Source organism: Geotrypetes seraphini, chromosome 3 (assembly GCF_902459505.1).
Source record: "Geotrypetes seraphini chromosome 3, aGeoSer1.1, whole genome shotgun sequence".
Taxonomy (NCBI): domain Eukaryota; kingdom Metazoa; phylum Chordata; class Amphibia; order Gymnophiona; family Dermophiidae; genus Geotrypetes; species Geotrypetes seraphini.
Window position 1 is genome coordinate 120781168 of NC_047086.1, and position 21260 is coordinate 120802427.

At 41.2% G+C, this 21260-nt stretch overlaps 1 protein-coding gene across 13 annotated transcripts in view; it reads right to left on the bottom strand.

The window, feature by feature from the left end:
- The window catches only part of PKHD1 (PKHD1 ciliary IPT domain containing fibrocystin/polyductin), an 800857-nt gene that overhangs the window by 561497 nt on the left and 218100 nt on the right, over positions 1–21260 (bottom strand). The window lies entirely within an intron of this gene.

Below are 21260 nucleotides of genomic sequence, written 5' to 3' on the forward strand. Positions count from 1 at the left end.
AGAATAAGGAATCACCTGAGAAATTAAACATAAAGAAAGGGAAGAAATGCGATTCTCTGCAGTGTTTTTCATATAGTCGCTGTCCCAGAGCTCTGCAAGAGCTATAATGAGCTGCAGCAGCTTGTCATGAACTGAAAGACTAAAGAAATGTTAAAACAGAGTAATGATTAAGGAAAACAGAGAGGGAAGAAAAGAGAGAAGATAATGTCCAATGTTCCCTAATGATTTTGCTTCTTAACCTAAGCAGTGTTTCCGATATTTGATATCAATAGCAGCACTTGTATTGTGTTCTGAATTTTAGGCCAGAGTGCTCACCTCTTAGGATCTTGACCTCCCCCCCATCCTGCTCAGAGTATAATTGAGACCACGGCCTGCATGGTCTATATAGAATATACAGACTACCTATACTGTTCTCCTCCTGTCCTATCAATTCTTGTAGTTCCTCTCTTTTTCTATATTTCTGGTTTTACCTCTTTTTTACTCTAACTATCAAATATAAATTACTTGAATATAAACCATACAGATGATGTGTGATATGCGGTATATCAAGACTAAATAAAACTTGAAAATTAAACTTGAAGCTGCAATGAAATTAGGCTTTAAGCTCAATGTACTACATTAATTATATGGTACAATGTACTACATTAATTATATTATCACCGCCCCCCCCCCCCCCCCCCCCACACACACACACACCTTTTATGAAGCTTCGTTGGGCTTTTTATATGACCGGCCACGGTGGTAATAACTCCAATGCTCATAGGAATTGTATGAGCGTCAGAGTTTTTACCAATGTAGCCGGCAATAAAAAAAAAAAAGCCTAACGAAGTTTCATAAAAGGAGGGGAGAGGTATATATTTTTATTTTTTTTTTTAGCTCTTGATATATTGCAACATATCCAAAATTGGCATCTATATGGTTTACTACTTTATTTTTCTTATCAAGTACTCTAAGCACTTTATCTGTCCCGGCAGGCTCACACTCTAACTATGGCACCTGGGGCAACGGAGGGTAATGTGAGTTGCCCAGGGTCACATGGAGCAGCACTGGGCTTGAACCCACAACTTCAGAGCGCAATGTATGCTGTTATAATTTACCCAAGGACTTTCTGCCTAGTGTCACAGCAAAAGCACATGCTTGATGTTGCTTTGAAACTTGTTAAAGGTAAAAAGTACACACCCCCCCGCCAACATTTACATTTGCATTTAGCGGGGTTCCTTGCTAAGCTGGAAAATTAGGCAGTTAAGTAGCATGCTGACATTCTAGATCAGTGGTCTCAAACTCCAACCCTTTGCAGGGCCACATTTTGGATTTGTAGGTTCTTGGAGGGCCTCAGAAAAAAATAGCTCATGTTTTATTAAAGAAAGGGACAATTTTGTATGAGGTAAAACTCTTTATAGTTTATAAATCTTTCCTTTTGGCTAAGTCTTAATAATAATATTGTCATTTATAGCTAAAGAGACATATGATCAAGAAATTGTTTTATTTTACTTTTGTGATTATGATAAACATACCGAGGGCCTCAAACTAGTACCTGGCGGGCCGCATGTGGCCCCTGGGCCACAAGTTTGAGACCACTGTTCTAGAGCATGAAAATGTCAATGATCAGGCTTTTAAAATTTACTGGAGACTCATCTTCCTGGAGCCTATTGCTTCCTCTAAGGCAGTGGTTCTTAACCTTGTTGAAGGTACTGAACCCCACCAGTTTCATATGCGTGTTCACCGAACCCTTCTTTATTCCCTTAGTTTTGCCGGAGCTAAACTAGAATTACTCAACTTGGCATTCCAAATCATGCAATTAGGACACTGACTCCCATCACGTTCCGTTATACATGTGAATCCATATTGTACATATTCGTCCGACCACTTTTGTATTTTGCTCGACATAGTTAGTAAGGGATTAAAATATTAAGATAGGTATCACACGACGTACCATCACAACAGTTACAATTCGACTACTGTGCGCATCAAATCCCCTGCAGGACAGATAGGCCAAGCGATGTTACGTGATCACCTGCAGCCAATTATGGACAAGCGGGGCATATCATCACGAATCATAAGCGCTTCGGTCACGTTCAATCATCTATCAGTTAAATCACAAATTTTGATCAGGAATTGATTGATGTATATAAGGCGTTAGTTACAGATTGATAGATCAAGAAACCGAGTACACGATCAGTCTTGATCAAAATCACTGAATAACTGATAGATGATTGAACGTGACCGAAGCGCTATATGAGTCGGAGGTGTGTTTTGACCTCCGCCGAACCCGCGAGAATGACTCACCGAACCCCTGGGGTTCGGTCGAACCCAAGTTAAGAACCACTGCTCTAAGGAGTGAGTTCAGTACAGACAGCTCAACTCCCAAGGCCAAAGGAGGAAAGGTGCTTATGAGGGTGTTGGTTTTCTCTGAAGTAAGGATCACATTTACAGCTTTGAAAATTTTCTTTGGCTGAGTTATACTCAAAATTCACAAGTCTTAAAAGTGGGTGGCAACAATGGCAGGCTTAGAGGCTCATAATCAAAACTTTAAAACATCCAAAAACCAGCCCAAGTTGGCACTTGGACGTCCTAATAGCTGGGATGTCCAAGTGCCGATAATCGAAACTGATTTTCTGGACTTCCAGCAGCACATCTAGGCTGCTGTGCATCCAGAGCTCAAAGGGACGTGTTGGGAGGTGTGTTATGGGCAGACATCAGATGGGCTTAGACCTTGATATCCTTCAGCGATAATCAAAGCTTTCCCAGGACATCCTAGACGGAACTTAGATGCCGGCAGTTAGATTTGTTTTAGTTGCATCTAGGTGCCCCAAAGCTGCCCAAACTGACCAGATGACCACTGGAGGGATTAAGGGATGATCTCTCCCCCCCCCCCCTTACTCACCCAGTGCTCACAACCCCCTTCCACTACCCAAAGATGCAATTGCTATCAGAGGAGAGGTGTTAAGACTGGTTCCAAGGTTTTCTTATGTCCCGCACCTATCAAGTACGTTTTAATTACAATCTCTGTGATACCTGGAGTTATCCATCTGGCGTTCCGCAGGGGTCACCATTATCCCCATTGTTTTTCAATGTTTACATGTCATCATTAGGTGCACAATTGACCCAGCTGGGGATAAAATTATTTAGTTATGCAGATGACTTTATGATCATTATCCCATTCGCTACCTCTCTCTGAAGTTATTCCTAAGGCAACAGAAGTACTAAATTTGATGGAACAGTGGATGACTGAATTTAGACTGAAGCTTAATTCAGAAAAAACAAAATTTTTTGTAACTTCGTCACACCCGCTTGATACTAAAACATCATTGTGCACCAATAAACTTAGTTACCTTACTCAATCTATTATGAAGGTTTTGGGTGTAATACTGGACCAGGGCCTAACCCTGGTAGACTCTGGTTAGATAGGGGATTTTTTACTCTCTGGAAGCTTCGGTCTATTAGAGCATATTTTGATGCTTCATCATTTAGAATTTTGGTACAGTCCCTTATACTGAGACAACCTGATTACTGTAATATCGCTTTTCTGGCAATTTCCCAGAAGAATATGCAGCGATTACAACTGGTGCAAAATATAGCGGTCAGGCTGATTTTTGGGTTAAAGAAGTTTGATCATGTAACTCCTTCCTAACAACTCCTACATTGGTTGCCGATGGAGGCACGTGTGAAGTTTAAGTTTGGATGTTTTTGCTTTAAGGTACTATTCAGTTTAGCCCCTAAATATATAACTGGCCTTTTTTCTTTCTCAACCAATAGACATAAGAGAAGCTCACACTTGAATTTTGTTTCTCCACCGGTTAGAGGATGTAAATTTAAAAGAATCATCAACATCTTTTCTCATATCAGGCAGCATCATGGGGTAAAGATCTGGAACAATTACTCATGCTTACTAATACTTATGGGGAATTTAGGAGACATCTAAAAACATATCTGTTCCTGAAGTACTTAGTTAGGTAGCTGATTTGTACAATCTTTCCCACAATAACTGATCTCTAGAGCTGTTAGTCACTAGTTTTTAATTTTGTTAGTTCTACTCAATTTGTAGCATTTTTAATCATTGTAAACAACATAGAACTTCACAGTCCTGCGGTATATAAACTATTATTATTATTATTATCAAAGATGGTGGGAAAACAAACAAACAGTACATTGAGAGCTTGCCATCAGCTGATTGTGGCAGGGGAATCCCCATCAGCTGAGCCGGTTTCGAGGATTTCTGCCAGCACAGCTGATAGGGATTCCCCCTGCCAGGATCAGCTGAACTGGCAGAGAGATTCTTCTCTCTCTCCCAGGCTCCGATCCCCTCCAGTACATCTCCAAACTAACCAAATAAAAAAAGAGCTGCCGAGTCATACATCCCTCCCCCAACATCCTCCAGACATTCCTGGATACCTGACATCCCCCAATATCCTTCACACACACACACACACACACACACACACACACGACATCCCTGGACCCCCCAAAATTCCCCCATATCCCCCAACATTCCTGGACCCCCCAGACATCCCTGGACTCCCCCAATATCCCCTGACACCCCTGTACCTTCAGATGACAAATTGGCAGGAGGGAAGCTCACTCCCTCCTTCCTATAGGGCTGCATGCTCAGAATGACGGGCTCTCCCAATGCATCTTGGGATGCGTTGGGAGGGGCCTAAGGTCCCGATTGGCTCAAAATCATGAAACAGGCTCAGCTGATGGAGATTCCCCTGCCACAATCACACAGCATAGTTGGGTACATCTACAAAACTTGCTTTTGTGCGTTTTTCATGTGGATGTTTTTATTTTTGAAAATATCCCCAAAAATAGACATACTAAAGACCAAAACGTCTACATAGGTCATTTTCAAAAATAAAAGATAGAAGTCTGGCTGTTTTGAAAATGGACATTTTCTTTACTGGATTTCTGGATGTTTTTTTCCAAAATGTCCAAATTAGACTTAAGACATCATATCGAAAATGCCCCTTTACGCGTAGGGAAAAAAATGTAGCAACTCAGAACTTATTTTATTATTAAATAACCTAAATTAGACTCAAATATAGACCTAAATTTAAAAACGTGGAGGGGCATAATCAAAACAAACGTCTAAGTCCCCTTTTGGCCTAAGGCCCTAAACACTGAAAGTAGCAGCAGGGAAAATGTCCATTCTAAAAAAAAATGTCCAAAATGAGGATTTTTTTTGAGAATGCCCTGCCTCTATGTTCAGCAGTTTAAACGGCCAGACCACCACTACGTCTAAACTTACAACACATAATCAACCAAAAAAAAGCCTAAGTCCCAAATGCCCAAAACAAGAGCTTTTAGGCGAAGGAGGGGCCAGTCCTTCACCTAAAAGATGGATTCTGTCAAAAAAAACACCGGTTACAAAATGCACACACACCCGCATTGATCCAAGTACCCATTTAGGCCACTTATTAGATGTTTTTTTTTGTTTTGATTATGAGCCCCATAGTATCATTCTCACATGGTTTATATCTGTCTACGACACCATCTTTTGTAGGACACTTGAGGAAGTATTCTTCGAAACACGAACCGTGTCGTGTACAGTCCACGAGAATATTAGGACCAGTTTTAGGATTTTTTTTTTTATATATATGAGCTATATGTTTTTATGACTTTTTAATAAATTCCTGCTCCTTGTATGTTCTACTGCAGTTTGGGTTTTGTTCTCTGCTTAGTATCTTTTCTGCAGTTTTTGTTGGTTCTTTTTTGTTTTGTACCTTAGAGGGAACACTGGGTAGGGACAGTTGGCCCCTTTGTCAGCTGGGAGCAGAGGTAAGCCGAAAGAACCTTAAAATCTACAAGTTCTGAGTTACATACAAATCTGACTTAAGAACAGCTTTAAAATGTAACTCGCTCTTAACCTGGGGATTGCCTGTACTTACATTCCTACATCTCTCTTTTTGTGTAGATTCATCATATTAGACATACATCTAGCTTGCTCCTTCAATGTATATGTGGAACCTATGAAGCCCTCAGAAGCAGTTCTCTTAAGGGAAATATTTCACCCGATATAAACTTATATATGACCGCAAGCTTCCTCATTGGCTTCAAATCTATTTCAACATCACAATTATTTTTTTACTTTTATTGTTATTAATTTCAATATAGTCTTAAAATGCATGCTTATCTGAAATCATCTTTTGTCAGCTCATTAACAAAACCCTATGCCACTTCTGAGGGCTTCATAGGTTCTATATATTTTGAAAGAGCAAGCTAGATGTATGTATAATATGATGAATCTACACAAAAAGAGTGATGTAGGAATATAAGTATGTAGGGCAAGATTTAATTTGATTAAATAGGACTTTATATGTACCTGCCAGCATAAGAACTATGCCGCCACCGTTAAAGTGATTTATTGGTCCATGCCAGTATGGCATACCTTAGGGTTACCAGACATCTGAATTTTCCCAGACATGTCCTTCTTTTGAGGATATGTCTGGGGTCCAGACAGCTTTTCAAAGCCACACGATGACATCACGCAGACATCCTGCCCGAAAATAGGCAACAGGAGGCAGGGATGGGGTGGGACTGGGGGTGGGATTCAAATGGTACAAAATGCAGCAGCAAGATTTCTGTTTGGTAAATCGAGGCAGATGAATGCCATCCTGCTACTGAAAGAGCTATACTGGCTCCTGACTGAAAGCAGGGTGAAATTCAAGATCTTGTTGCTGACACACAAAATCATTCATCTCTCAGAACCACAATATCTAGCGGCCAGACTACATCACCAAACATCAGTATGTGCACTGTGCTCAAGCCAGCACCTGCTGGAAATATCCTCCTTCAAAGAAATCACTGAGAACATTCTTTTCCTGATGCTTTGATGTCTCTGAAGGAGGGAATTTCATTAATTCTTACAATAAACTTCTTTAATTTCAAGCTGCACTTCTGTTTTTCTTTGTCACTTCTAGGAAAACATAGCTTAAGAGGGGAGTTGTACAGATTTAGGGGCAAAACCAGGCTTTATATGAGGGTTTGGGGTGATATTGAAGAGCAGAGAAGATGTTGGGCTTGATAGAAGGGGTTGGGGGTATGGAAGGGCAAGGAAGATGAAGGTCTTTATATGAGTGGGTAGGGGGTATATGGAAGGACAGAGAAGATAATGGGCTTTATAGGAGGGGATGAGGGAATTATTGAAGGGTAGGGGAGATGCCAGACTACAGGAGAAAGTTAGGGGGTAGAGAAGGGCTAACACTAGGCTACAGGAAGGAGTGGAGGAAGGGAAAGTAGGGCTGATACCAAACTACAAGGAGGGATGGGGAGGTAGGCAGATTCTGGGCTACAGGGATAAATGAATGTGTAGAGAATCCTGTTATGTCTTCCCAGTAAGAGATGTATTGGTATTCTACAGACTGGTGTAATATTTTCAATCATTTATTTATTTTATTTATTTATTTATTCAATTTTTTAGCTTGTCCTCCCAAAGGAGCCCAAAATGGGTTACAAAGTACATCCATAATAATTGAGACAGGACAGAGATGACATAATTTACATAACTTACAATATAGACATGACAATAAAACATATGCACTAAGTAGCATCTGATGAGATTAGGTGGCGTAGGTGCGTGGACTGAGTGGCCTTTTTATATGCACCATGACTTGTAAAAGGGGTGTGACTACCATAGGGGCAAAGCCCTAGATAACAAACATAACAAATATTTATTTCTATATTTATTTTTATTTTTGCAAATACATTTAAGTAGCATTTGCCATAGTATTTAATAATCTACAAATATTTCAAAAATAAGTTTTTTAAAGCTTTCTAAAATGCATGCAAATCTTAAACTTTCTAACCAATGGTCCAAGTTCCAAAATCCCAATATGCAGCTTGATAAGATAGTTGTTGATTTATAAATCTTGTTTAAGTACAACCTTGAACTGCAGGGAACTTAAAAAAGGATAAATTGTGCAAAGAATGTTCCAGAGAAGCAAATAAAAATTGATTCATCAAATATTTTGGTATTGAACCATACATTGCTTTATATATAAAGCATCCAAACTTGAACAAAACTCTCTCCTCTGTAGGGAGCCAATGTAATTTTCGGTAAAATGGGGATACATGTTCAAATTTCTTCAAATTAAAAATCAGTTTAACTGCTGTATGCTGAACAATACGCAATTTCAAAAAAGAGACTGCTGCCCTGCCAAATAGGCAATATTACAATAATTTAGAAGGCTCAGTATTAACAATTGAACAAGGAACTGATAAGGAACTCTATCAAAATAAGATCTAATAGATCTTAATTTCCAAAACATAAAGAATCCTTTCCATACAACATGATCATTATCAACATAATATTTGATAAATATTCCCCCCCCCCCCCTATAGTTATACTATCTACATCACACTTGGTCAAAGGGGCTAGAAAATTTTTTGTTTTTTTTCTCTATTCATCTTTAACTTAAAATCAGACATCCATCCTTTTATGCTGAATAAAACTAATTCCACCTTTGAGATCTCAGGAGGTGAAAGAAAAGCAATTAGCAGAACAATTGTGATATCAACAACATAACTATAATGTTTAATATCTATATCTGATAAATGAACATCCAAAAAGGAAAGATAAATATTTAAAAAAAAGTGGGATAAAGGAGAGCCCTGGTGAAGGCCACATGGATTTTTCCATCTATGAGAGTAAATCAATAAATCTAAACATGATAGTAATAAATCATGATCCAAAAAGTCAAATGCACAATTAAGATCTAATTGTAGCATAGTAAGATAGTAACCCAGCTTCTAAGGCTGTCCTGTACCTTTTTTCCTACAAAAAAAAAACAAAAAACCACTGGTTAAGGGTGGATTTGGACCCTCAAGCATTGAAAGAACAATCTTGATGGAAACTTCCACATAATTTTATCTATCACTCCAGTATCAGCATTGGTCCTTTGGCATATTAACAAAGCGGTTTATTTACTTCCTATTACAGTCCTCATCTTATTCTCTTGCAAAAAAAAAAAAAAAAAAGCCTAACCCAGTCAATTTAAACAATAATATTTGCATAATAATGTACTTATATAAGTATATGGTATATCCAACATGATAGTTACCACATCCTCTGGAACTCGATATCACAGAATGTGGTAACAGGAATTAGCATAGCTGGGTTAAAACAATGATTTGAACAAGTTCCCTGGAGGAAAAGTCCATACTCTGCTATTGAGACAGACATGGGGGAAGTCACTGCTTGCCCTGGGATTGGTACCACGGAATCTTGCTATTATTTAGGATTCTGCCGGGTACTTGTGACCTGGATTGGCCACCGTTGGAAGTAGGATACCAGGCTAGATGGACCATTAGCTATTGTATGGCCTACCCTCCCCCCCCCAAATTCTCTCATCTACATTTATTGGGTCTCCGCATCTATAGCTGTACTGTTATTTAAAAGCTGTTCCTCTACTCAAGTCCTTCGTATATCTATGGTTTAACCAGAGGCAATTTCTCTAAAAGAGTGAATTTTGCACATACACCATTGCAGGAATTAACCTCATTCCTAAGCCAGAGTTTATGGAGAATGATCTCAGTATCTCCAATTTAGTGCTAATGCACAGCATAGTACTTACATTGTGCCAAAGAGAGCTTCTTTTTGGAGTTCATAAGATGTAATATGTATAGCACCTTATCCAGGTGCACTTGGAAATTCTTTTTAATCAAGCCTGTGGCACTCAAAATAATGGGAAATTATCTTTCTGCTACATTGTCTTGGTCTTGGACTGTATTTTTTGGCACTTGAAGACCTTCCCTGTTTCCACATGATTCACCAAGTAATCATTTAGGATCAACGCTTCTATGAGTACAGTGCTGTTCTGATGTTTTCCTCTTTTACCACTAAATCTGTTATTCTGGCATCCCACTGCATAACTGTTTTAGTGATCATTTTGGCACCACAGTCATAGTGCAAATCATCACAATAAGTGCTTAATTGGTAAAATATCTTTATTTACAGAATATGCAGCAAATGCTCCAATGCCCATTCAATTCATTTGGGCATTGGAGCATTTAGGGGCAAATTCTATAAACAGTGTCTCGATTATAGGTGGCGGTAGGCGTCCTACCACTATCTAGCCAGCCAATTGGGTTGCCTACATTGTAGGTGCTTTTGCGAGCCTAGGGATGGCCGCCTAAGCTTGTCTAAGGCTAGCCCTGGCCTTGGTTTCACCTAGAAATGGCCTTATGTGAGCTCAGGCAGCCCTAGGAGTATCCCTAAGGCCGTGATAGGTGCCTGAAATGTAGGCCAGCAAAATGCTGGTCTACATTTCAGATAGACGCAGCTGCTGATCCAATCACAGCAGGGAATCTCCCTGCTGTGATCAGATTAGCAACTGTGGCAGAGAACCCATGCCCTCTCCCCCCACACGCACATACAAAGACTGCTGGCAGGAGGGATGCCCCCCATGGGAGTGGCTTAAGGGATCTGACCAATCAGAATGTTAGGCCACTCCCAGTGCATCTTATAATGCACTGCAAGAGAGGCCTAAGATTCCGGCTGGCCCAGGTGAATAAGGCCCCTTCTATGGGAGGGGCCTTAAGTGCCTGGGCCAATCAAGGCCTTAGGCCTCTCCCCGATGCATCTCACGATGCACTGGGAAGGGGAAGGCCTGCCAGCTCAATAAGGTACTTAAGGGGGTCCAGATGGGCTTGGGGTGGGGTGTGTTCCGGCTGGAGGGACTGGGCATTTTAGGGGGATGTCTTGGGATGTTGGCAACAAGAGGAATTGGGCACTCTTCCTGCCGCGGACATTCAGGGGGGGGTGGCTTTGGGGGTTACGGTAGGAGGGACTGGGCATCCTTCCTGCCAGTAGTTTTCATGGGGGTGGTTTCCCTGCCGCTAAACTGATCATAGCAAGGACCTTCCCTTGCCGCGATCAGCTCAGCAGCAACCCGATTTTCTAACCAGCATCTGTGACATGGATGCCAGTTAGAGAATCTTGGTGTTAGGCAGGCTTAAGCATCTGTCCATGAGGACAGACACAATTCTATATAGGACACCCGTGTGCGATTTTCAAAAGCCACTTAGGCAGCTTCTGAGAATGGGCATCCTAAACAGAATCTCGCCAAGTTTCCAAGTTTATTAAAATTTGATATACCGCCTTAAAACTGTCAAAGTGGTGTACAATACAAGCACTGTTGGGCTTTATAAAAGGGAGCCTACAATTATTCCTAAAGTTCTTTCCTTTCTAAATATTTTTCTTTCTTTTTTTTTAAAAAAAAAAGCTGACATAAGGTTTTAGTGAATAGGGTGATGACTTTTTCACAACTAAAACCACTTTTCGACATAAAACCTTTTCACAACTGAAGCCACTTTAAGACTCTATCCTATGGTGCGTAGAACAACCTGTCTCCACAAGAGGGAAATGTGCAGCTTAATCAGTGGCATGTAACATGGAGGGAATATTCTGTAATTAACAGACATATTCTGACACCTAGTGTCAGTTCTGGGTATTGCCCAAAACATTGTGATATTACAAGTAGACCACTTTAAATACAAATGATATTGTCTTGAACACTTGGTGCAGTATTGGCTGATTTGAAGTATTTCATAGTTAAAAATATTGAACACAAGAGATATTTGAATGAAGAGATCTGAGGGATATATCCTCAGGGAGTAGTATAAGAAAAGTGTAATGAATATTGAATAGGACAAAGTTGCTAACAAGTAATGACATGCAATAACTTGCTACGGAGTAACGTACTGTGATTTAATGTCACTAGAAATTAGAACATTGTCTTCTATTCACAAAGTACTATGCAGCACACTAATACAATAATATATGAACCAAAAGTAGAAATTCCTCTTTGCATAGACATCACAGCAAGCCACCAAGGTTTTCAGTTATCTGAAGTAGATATCAACAGTGAATTTCAAATGTGTACCTTTGATTTCCTTAAACTTTAAATGAATGACTGCACTCATTTTTTTCTTAATAAATGGGATCTTTGCATTATTCCAGCTATCAGGGGGAGTGTGTGGTGCAGTGGTTAAAGTTACCGCCTCAACACCCTGAGGTTGTGGGTTCAAACCCACGCTGCTCCTTGTGACCCTGGGCAAGTCACTTAATCACCCCATTGCCCCAGGTACATTAGGTAGATTGTGAGCCCACCAGGACAGACAGGGGAAAATGCTTGAGTACTTGAATAAATTAATGCTCCCTTGGGAGAACAGTATAGGAAATTGAATATTTAAATAAAATAATGGAGGGGGACAAAGGGTAAAGTCAGTCAATATCATACTTCTGAGTCCAGCAAAGCTGAAATATTGCTTAAGAGGGACAAAGTTATCAAAATCAAAGCATCCTCTATGTTATTCAGTGATGCAGCCAGTTAAGGTCATGGTTAATATGAGGAAAAATCTAATCTTTTCTCAATTGTTTAAAAAGGTTCTCCCATTCAATGCATTCAAAGTTGTCCTAGAGCGCAATTTTCAAAAGCATATCCTTGCATAATTTAGGCTCCTTTTCATCAAGCTGTGTTAGAGTTTATTGTCAGAAATTCTATGAGCGTCAAGTGGCCAGAAATTTTTTTTAAAACCCTAAAGCGGCTTGATAAAAGGGGGCCTTGGGTCCTTTTGTGCAGAAATAGAGTTTTTTTAAAGTTGCCCTCACATATGGGTAGGTGACCAATACAGGCAAAAATGTGTACATGTAATAAGGAGTAGGTTAGCATGTATATAGGTACACAAGAGGGGCCACTGAAAAGTTCTCAGCCAAGAAGAGAATGATGTGATGCCATGAAACTTACATATCATTAAAACAAAAAGTGTCAAGCAAAGTATGCAATAACTTATAATTTTCATGGCTCCATGCCATTCTCTTCTTGGTTGGGATGAGAACTTTTCAGCGGCCCCTCGTATAGCTTGATTTCTAGAAATATGGATGTAAGTGTTCACCACAAAGTTCTTGCCCAAATGGCATAATCAGATTTGTGCACTTGCCCCCAGATTCTATATATGACACCCACATTTGGGCATCCTGCTGAGATAAGTATGCAAATTAATTGGATAACAGGCTCTTAACCATCACTCATTAAAATTTGCTTTCACATCTGGCAGCATGCCAGGCAGGGTGCCTGACTCCCCTAGTGTATATCCCAAAAGGGGTGAGGCCATGGGAGTGGCATGGGCGTGTCAGGAGTGATTCGAAAAGTTATGCATGTAGTTATAGAATACTGGGTAAAGTGCACCTAACATGGGCGCCAGCATTTATATTAGGTTTCAACAGTAGTAAGTCTGGCACCCAAAATTAAGTGCCGGAAATGGCACCACATACTATTCTATAAAAGGTGTGTGCCCTTTATAGACTGGCACATAATGCCAATTTATGAAGAAAGACCTGGCGAAGCTTGAAGAATGGTCTGAAATTTGGCAGCTAAAATTTAATGCTAAGAAATGCAAGGTCATGCATTTGGGCTGCAAAAACCCGAGGGAACAGTACAGTTTAGGGGGTGTAGAATTTATGTGTACGACAGAAGAGCAAGACTTGGGTGTGATTGTATGTGATGATCTTAAGGTGGCCAAATAGGTTGAAAAGGTGACGGTAAAAGCTAGAAGGATGCTAGGTTGCATAGGGAGAGGTATGGCCAGTAGGAAAAAGGAGGTATTGATGCCTCTGTATAAGGCTCTGGTGAGACCTCATTTAGAATACTGTGTACAATTCTGGAGGCCGCACCTTCAAAAAGATGTGAAAAGGATGGAGTCGGTCCAGAGGAAAGCTGCTAAAATGGTGTGTGGTCTTCGTGATAAGGCATATGGGGAAAGACTTAAAGATCTCAATCTGTATACTTTGGAGGAAAGGCGGGTGAAGGGATATGATACAGATGTTTAAATATCTATGTAATATAAATGTGCATGAGTCGAGTCTCTTTCATTTGAAAGGAAACTGCAATGAGAGGGCATAGGATGAAGTTAAGAGATGATAGGCTCCGGAGTTATCTAAGGAAATACCTTTTTACGGAAAGGGTGGTAGATTCGTGGAACAGTCTTCCGGAAGAGGTGGTGGAAACAGAGACTATGTCTGAATTCAAGAGGGTCTGGGATAGGCACATGGGATCTCTCAGAGATAGAGATAATAGTTACTGCGGATGGGCAGACTAGATGGGCCATTTGGCCTTTATCTGCCATCATGTTTCTATGTTTCTATTTTTGAGCACTGTTTATAAGAACATAAGAATTGCCCCTGCAGGGTCAGACCAGTGGTCCATCTTGCCCAGCAGTCCGCTCACGCGGCAGCCCTTAGGTCAAAGACTATTTGAGTCTAGCCTTACTTGCATATATTTGGTTCCAGAAGGAACGTATCCAAATTTGCCTTGAATCCCTGAAGGGTACTTTCCCCTATAACAACCTCCGGAAGAGCGTTCCAGATTTCTATCATTCTCTTGGTGAAGAACTTCCTTACGTTTGTACGGAATCTTTTCCCTTCTAACTTTAACAAGTGCCCTCTTGTTCTCTTTATCTTGAAGAGGGTGAACAGTCTCTCTTTCTCTACTACATCAATTCCCTTCAATATCTTGAATATTTCGATCATGTCCCCTCTCAGTCTCCTCTTCTCAAGGAAGAAGAGGCCCAGTTTCTCTAGCAACTCCCCCAGTCCCTTAACCATTTTTGTCACTCTTCTCTGGACCCTTTCGAGTAGTACTATGTCCTTTTTCTTGTGTTCAGTGTTGGACGCAGTATTCCAGGTGGGGGCGTACCATGGCCCAGTATAACGGCATGATAACCTTTTCAGATCTGTTTGTGATCCCCTTCTTAATCATTTCTAGCATTCTGTTTGCCCTTTTCGCCGCCACAATGCATTGAGCGGACGGTTTCATTGACTTGTCTACAAGTACTACCAAGTATAGCTCCGGACATCCTGTATTCGTGCATATGATTTTTGCTACCTACATGCATCACCTTGCACTTATCCACGTTGAACCTCATTTGCCATTTTGTAGCCCATTCCTCAAGCATATTTATGTCTCTTTGTAGGTCTTTGCAATCCTTCTGTATCCTCACTATTCTGAATAACTTTGTATCATCCGCAAATTTAATCACCTCACTCATCATGCCAATTTCTGGGTCATTTATAAATATGTTGAAGAGCACAGGCCTGAGCACCAAACCCTGCGGCATTCCACTTGTGATGCTTTTCCAGTCCGAGTATTGTCCATTTACTCCCACTCTGTTTCCTATCCGCCAACCAGTTTTTAATTCACGTGAGTATATCACCCTTGATTCCATGGCTTGCAATTTTTTGAAATAGGCGTTCATGCGGAACCTTGTCAGACGCCTTCTGAAAATCTAGATATACGATGTCGACCGGGTCACCCTTGTCTATCTGTCCATTTACTCCATCGAAGAAGTGCAGTAAGTTTGTCAAGCAAGATCTTCCTTTGCTGAAGCCATGCTGGCTGGTCCTTATCAGTTTGTGTCCGTCAAGGTGATCGATGATGCGGTCCTTTATCAGTGTCTCTACCATCTTTCCCGGTACCGAAGTCAGACTCATTGGTCTGTAATTTTCCAGATCTCCCTTCGAACCTTTCATGAAGATCAGCATAACATTTGCCACTTTCCAGTCTTCTGGAATCTTTCCTGATTTGATCGACAGATTGGCTATTAGTTGGAGCAGTTCAGCTATAACCCCTTTTTGTTCTTTGATTACCCTCGGGTGGATGCCGTCCGGTCCCGGAGATTTATCGTTTATAAGCCTATCAATCTGTCTGCATACCTCTTCTAGACCAACCGTCGTCCCTATCAGTTTCCCATCTTCATTTCCTGTGTATAGCCTGTCGGCTTCCGGTATATTTGATATATCCTCTTCGGTTAATACAGATGCAAAAAAATGTGTTCAGTTTGTCGGCGATGGCTTTGTTCTCCTTTAGTACTCCCTTTATTCCCTGGTCATCTAACGGCCCCACCGCTTCCTTCTTGGGTAGTTTTCCCTTAATATATCGTCAGAACGGCTTAAAGTTTTTGGCCTCCTTGGCTATTTTTTGTCCTTTTCCATTCATTAAACGAAGTCTTCTTATCTCTGATCGCTTCCTTCACCGCTACAGTGAGTAATGCCAGTTCTTCTTCCTCTTGGAACTCTTGTTGATACACAGTATATATAAATTTTGTGCCTCTGTGACTGTGTCCTTAAAAAGGGACCATGCTTGCTCTAGCGTATTTACAGTGCTTATCCTCTTCCTAATCTTCTTCCTCATCATGACTCTCATCCCTTCATAGTTCCCTTTTCGGAAGTTCAGTACTGGGGCCGTCATTCTGGATCGATTTTTTTGTTCCTGTGTCTAGGTTGAGGTGGATCATGTGATTACTGTTTCCCAGCATCCCTTCTACTTCTATACCTTTAGAATTAAGTCTAGAATTGCATTTCCTCTTCTATTTTCCATGACAAGTTGTTCCAGGAAGCAATCGCTACAGCATCCAGGAACTTGGTCTTTCTACTGTAGCTGGAGTTGCCTAGGTTCCAATCTATCCCAGGATAATTGAAGTCGCCATGATAACTCTGTTGCCGCCCTTGCATTCGTGTTTAATCTCGTCCGTCATTTCTTCATCAGTCTCTTCGGACTGCCCTGGGGGTTGGTAGTAGATGCCAATCTTCGTATCCGTTGCATTTGTTCCCAGTATTTTACCTTGTTTGTTTCTGGCGTGTTCTCTCTGGTAGACTCGATTCCCTCTTTTATGTATAGGGTAATATTATGTACAGGGCAATACCCCCACCTTTTTGTCCTACTCTGTCTCTGTGGTATAGCTTGTATCCCTGTAGTACAGTATCCCAGACGTTGTCCTCGTTCCACCATGTTTCCGTGATGCTGATGATGTCTAGGTTATCTTTTTGTGCCATAGCTTCCAATTCCCCCATTTTATTCTGTAGGCTCCTTGCGTTTGTGTACACTTATGTTTGCGGCCTGTTACTGTATTGCACTTTCTTCCTCCTTCTGTCTCCCTCGCTTCCGTCCCTTTCGATCCATCAGAATTTCTATCTTGCCTATAATCCGGTGAGTTTTCCCTGCAAACCTCTTGCATACCTCTGGGTATACCGTTTCCCAAACCATCGACTGTCGGCTTTCCCCTTCTTATACTGTAGAATTTTCCCTTTACCTGTTCCTGAGTCAATTGTCAAGCAAAATATTTTGCTTAGAAAACTGATATAAAGTCTGCAGGTAAAATGTTCCTGTAGATTTTACACATATGCACTTTGTTTAAAAGTTGCTCTTTTAGTATTCTAGAAAGTCTCTGAAAAGGGAAATTTGTAGGATTATTTCTCCCTCCTTCCCTCCCAAAAATGCACATTTTTTTCTTTATATGTATATTTGTTACTTTTTACCATCAAATCAGCATCTAATTTTCCCTAATAAAGTAATTTTTTTGCAACAATAAGAATATAAAGTTCAAACACTACATTTGGCAGAATTTAAAATTATTTAGTAGGTTTTAATGTTGCCTTCATTCTACTTTTATGGACAATTTATTGTTCTGCCTTTACTGACTTGGCAAAAAGATCATCACATTTTTGTATCCCTTCCTCTGAATATACTGAATGAATATTGAGGATTTTGGTTGTCCTAAGGTGGAGCTTTCTTCGTAATGGAGTCAAGCTGCACTGATTTTGCATAACTTTTTTGCAAATGCTAGTTAGATGACCAGGGATTGCAAAAAGCATGCTTGAGCAGCCTCTGGTGGACAGAGATAAGAAATACAGAATTCAAACAATCTAAAAAAATCTATGAGAGGAAATCAAGGCTGGATTTCACATTGGCTATCAATCGAGCCTTCTTTGAAAATTAATAAATAAAAATGAAAAAATACAGTGATACCACACAAGCCATTTTTTTTTCATTATGGAACTGGAAGATACATTTTTGAACAAATATCAGATTAAGGGGGTGGGGAAGTTATCAATGTGGGCTATGGTTAAGATGTATTATTTGTAACTAGGTCTCATTGCATAAATTGCATAAAAAGGGACCTGTGTTAAAATAGCACAAGTTAATGGTAAAATAAACAAGTCTTACTGGTAGCCCTTGCAGACTGCTTATTCAGGTGAGAATCCAGTTCAGATTATTGGTTTGTTTTCAAGATTCTCTATGGATTAGCACCTGAATATCTTCAAAATACAGTTTTCCTTTATTCAGCAGCTAAAACACTTTACTCTATTCAAGAAATTGGGTTGAATATACCTTCTGTCTAATTATGCTAAAACGCCATAAGTGTACTTCGACTTTAACAAAGCTTTTGAAAGGGTGCCACATAGGTGACTGATAAATTGAATGCATGCGGTATGAGCCCCAAAGTGACAAACTGGATTAAAAGTCAGTTAAGTGGAAGAAGACTAAGGGTAGTCGTAAATGGAGTTTGGTTGGAGGATAAGGATGTTGTTAGTGGAGGGCCACAGGGATCTGTCCTTGGACAGGCTCTATTTAACATCTTTGTGAGTGATATTGTGGAAGGACTGTCTTGCACAGTTTGTCTTTTTACAGATGATACCAAGCTCTGTAATAGGGTAGACCAGGGGTCCCCAAAGTCCCTCCTTGAGGGCCAAATCCAGTCGGGTTTTCATGATTTCCCCAATGAATATGCATTGAAAGCAGTGCATGCACATAGATCTCATGCATATTCATTGGGGAAATCCTGAAAACCCGACTGGATTGCGGCCCTCAAGGAGGGACTTTGGGGACCCCTGGGGAAGACACTCGGAAGGGTGTGGATATCATGTGCCATGATCTGGTGAAGCTTGAAGAACGGTCTGGTAATTGGCAACTAAGATTTAATGCTAAAAAGTGGGGTAATTCATTTGGACTGCAAAAATCCAGGAGAACACTGTAATATAGGAGGCAAGATATTTTTGTGTGTGTAAGAAAAGTAGGGCTTGGGGGTGACTGTGTCTGATGATCTCTGGGTGGCAAAACAGGTAGAAAAGGTGACAGTCTAAAGTTAGGAGGATTTTAGGGTGCATAAGGAAAGGAATGGCTAGTAGCAAAAGAGGTGATAACGTCGTTGTATAATTCTTTGGTGAGGCCCCATTTGGAATACTGTACAATTTTGAATGGACTCAGTCCAGAGGACTTTTACAAAATTGGTTAGTGGTCTTTGTCAGTGGTGTAGTAAGGAGGGGCAGGGGAGAGGTCCACCCCGGGTGCTGTCTCAGTGTGGGCACTGGTGCCCTTCCTCCACTCCGCCCTCTTGCTCCTTCCCACTCCTACCCCCTTCCCCCGTCGTGCACCTCACGTCTCCCCACCATACCTCTAACTCTTCGCTGGCAACTCCATCCTGCTGCTCACACAAGTGTCGGCTCTCCCTCTGATGGCACTTCCAGGTATCGCGCCTAGGAAGTTATGTCAGAGGGAGAGCCGACGCAGGCAGCAAGTTGGCGGTGCTGCTCGTGCTGAGGAAGTTAGAGGTACAGGGGAAGGGAAGGGATGTGTGCGCACAGCATGGGCAGAGGTATGGGGAAGGGGCATGCATGCATGGCATGGGTGTGGGGTGGAGAAGTGGGCGGGGGAGGGGCATCACCACCCTGGCCGCTTCTCACCCTCACTACACCACTGGTCTTTGTCATAAATTGCATGGGGACAGACTTAGAGATCTTAATATGTGTACTATGTAGGAAAGACGGGAGAGAGGGGATATTATAGAGATGTTTGACTATCTCTGCGCTGTTAATGTACAGGAGGTAAGTCTTTTTCAAATGGAGGAAATCTCTGGAAGGAGAGGGCATAGGATGAAGTTAAGAGGCTCAGGAATAATGTAAGAAAATACTTCTTTACAGAAAGGGTAGTAGATGCATGGAACAGTCTCCTGATGGAGGTGGCGGAAATGAAGACTGTATCTGAATTCAAGATAGAATGGGACAGGCCTGTGGGATCTCTTAGCGGATGTTGTGGATGGGCAGACTGGATGGGCCATTTGGCCTTTATCTGCTGTCATGTGTCTATGGCTCTATTTGTTTGCCCAATTTTTGCAAAGACCCTTGAGTTCAAAATGAACATTATGGGGCTCATAATCGAAAGAGAAAAACGTCCAAAAAACGTCCTAAGTTGGCACTTGGATGAACATTTCTCAAAAACGTCCAAGCAACCTAGGCCTTCATAGTGCCGCTCAACGTCCAAAGCTAAATGGGGAGTTTCGGGAGGCGTGTCAAGGGCGGGACGTGAGCCGCTGAGACTTAGTTGTACAGTATGTATAACCGAAAGTTATACAGCTCAGCATCGACAGAACTTGGATGTTGTGGCTTAGACCATGTAAAACATGGTCTAAGTCACAAAAACCCACCCAAACTCACCAGATTAGCAATGAAAACACATAACACAGACCCCCACACACTACCCCAGTGATCACCAAACCCCCCCCCATGAAAATTTTATTCACAACATTAAATTTCAGCCTCCAGACCATCATCACCTGGCCGCCTGGCATAGGAAAGCCTAGTTGTCCAGCCCAGAGGCAGCTTAAGTCATCTTGGGGGTGGGTTAGGGACCCATAGAGAGGGGGACCCATGCCCATAAGCCCCTGTAATCACTGCATTGATACTTAAATATGTGCACTGCCCTATACAACCCCAAAACCCTTTTTTACTGGCATATAAGTGACTCCTGCAGCCATAAGGGCTATTGGGGTAGTAGATAAGTGGGTGTAGGGGATTCTGGAGGTGGTTTGGGGAGCTCACCGTCACCTATAAGGGAGCTGTAGTGAGGAGAAGCCATGGCATGAAGTCCATAGCAGTGCCCTGTAAGGTACCCCACTATTTAAGTGGCATATCTGGGTGTGCAGTCCATCACTTTGTAGATCCCTCCCACGTCCAACAGGGCTTATTCTAGGCATTTTGGACTTGGACGGAAAGTTGGACAGAAATGTGGTATAAAGATGGGACGATTTAGCGGCTTGGATGATCAGATTGGCAGGACGTATAATTAGACGATTTTCGAAAGTAAAAAAAAGTTGGACGTATCTTTTGAAAATGTGTCTTAGGCTCTTTTTAACTTTGGACAACTTGCGAGATGGACGTAAATGGACTTAGACGTCCCTTTCGATTATGCCCCTCTATTTGTTGCACATAATTGTAATTCAATAGGATTTAACCTTGTTCTCTTTCCCGATTGTGATCCACCTTGAGCCTAGGTTAAATGAACTAAAAATACCTATATTAGATTACATTGCAAGGGGCCACTGAAAAGTTCTCAGCCCAAACAGGAGGAGTATGATGTGGAGCCATAGAGCTTACGAGTTATTCCATACTTTTCTTGACGGTTTTTGTCTTTATAATATGAAATGAAACAAAA